We start from the raw sequence: 2,111 nt of genomic DNA, 5'->3' as shown, positions 1-2,111 counted from the left end.
TGAATTAAGTGAAAAGTTTTGAAAAGAACACATTAAATCCATGGGTAAGCACTTGCACACCGCAAAGTGGAGACTCTACTCTACGTATAGTGGAGGTTTTCTCCATGCTGTGCGGACTCTTGAAAGAATCAAAATCAAAGTTTTAATTACCTTCATCAATTAATTCCTGTAGTATATATATAATGCTTAAAATTGTTATTTGTTTATTGTGTTTAGTTGTTCGTGTAATGGATTTTCGACAAAAGAAACCCGAAATTCAAGTCGACGAGAAGTATACGCCCAAGCACAAGAAATACGACAAAAAGGCGACTGAAAATGAGAGCAGTGACTTTTCGTGATAGAAAAGCACAAAGAACAGTAATTCTATAAATTTCGTCTTTTGTTTAATTATATATTTCTTTAATTAAAATTTTTCTTATATTTGCGTTATAGATAATCCTATTTGTCAATCTGAGGGATTTATAAGTATTCGTGAAGAAACTGACAAAGGTGAGTTATACTTTCACTTGATTTTTTCAAGTTGAAGTTTATATATTAGAATTAATTGCAAATTGCGTATTTGTTAGGTATTGCTTCTTCACCAAAAGAAAGTAGTTCGAATGTACACATTTTACAACAAATTCCAACCCAATGTTATTTGTTATCTCTTTCAACAGTTTGTAATTTCTGTGGAGCAGAGAAATTTAAAAGAGAAAGTAACGTTTTTGTTGTTCTGATGGAACCGTTCAATTAAAGATAAATGATGTACCTCTAGAATTGTATGATTTATTTACATCCTCCTCAATTGAATCAGTTGAATTTAGGACTTATATCCGAACTTACAATTGTAGTTTTGCATTTATTTCATTTGGAGTAAAATATTATGAAGACTTATGTAGAAGGAATAAAAGAATATATACTTTTAGAATTCAAGGACAAATATATCATTACCTGAATAATCTTCTTCCAATAGATTCTAAGTCTTCTTGTTTACAGCTTTATTTTTATGACACTGAGAATGAGATACAAAATCGATTGAAAATATCAGATGGAGTATCTCAATCAATTATTGAGAAATTAGTTCACATCTTACACATTAATCCTTACGTAAAATTCTTTAGAAGTTTAACTAATACTCATAATTTACAAAGTTATCATATAAAAATTATATCTACTTTAAGTATAGATCAAAGACTTTACAAAGATCCCACAACATCATAAGTTGCTGCCATTTTGGTAGATGATGGAATATCAGAAAATGTTGAAAATCGTGATATATCCATTAATGCTCATTCTGGTAACAAACATAAAGTGCATTATTATTTTGGATTTTATGACCCTTTCCAGTATCCTTTGTTATTTCCTAATGGTGAACATGATTAGCATTAGGGCATTGAAAGGGTAAAAAAAATTTCACAGGCATGATGATATTTCTTGTATACAACCGTTGATTGATGCACATTATGTTAACTCTCCAAAAGAATTGCTGAATAATGAAATGACAGGTTTGAATATAGCTTATTTGTTTGTTTTAAGATTTTAGATTATCGATTGCTTTATTTTTTAATTATAATTACATTTTTTGCTGATGTTTAATGCATATTCAGTTTTGCAAAAAAAGCGGAAACGATGCCAAGTCTCGTGTCATGAGTATTATTGTTATAAATACAGGTAAGATCATTAGACAACTCTATTCTATTACATGCTGGTAGACTTTTCCGACAGTATGTAGTTGATATGTATGTTAAAGTTGAATATTCTAGATTGGATTACTTCCATAACAATCAGGCAGCAATACGTAGTGAGCTTTATCATAGAGTTGTTGATAGTGTGCAAAATGGTGAAAATAGAGGATCGAGTGTAGGTAGGAGGATTATTTTACCATCCTCATTCATTGGTGGTCCTAGGAATTTGAATAAAAGATACATGGATGCAATGACATTAGATCAAAATTTTGGAAAGCCTGATATTTTTTTAACTATTACATGCAATTCAAATTGGCTTGAGATAAAGTGAGAATTAAAGTATTATGATGAAGTTCAAAACTGACCCGATTTGGTTTCATGGGTTTTTAGAGCAAAGTTAGAAGAGTTAAAAAGAGATTTATTCAAGAAACAATTATTTGGACTCGT

Source organism: Olea europaea, chromosome 2 (assembly GCF_002742605.1).
Source record: "Olea europaea var. sylvestris chromosome 2, O_europaea_v1, whole genome shotgun sequence".
Lineage (NCBI taxonomy): Eukaryota > Viridiplantae > Streptophyta > Magnoliopsida > Lamiales > Oleaceae > Olea > Olea europaea.
The sequence above is the reverse complement of the archived record's forward strand: the minus strand, read 5'-3'. Positions refer to the sequence as shown.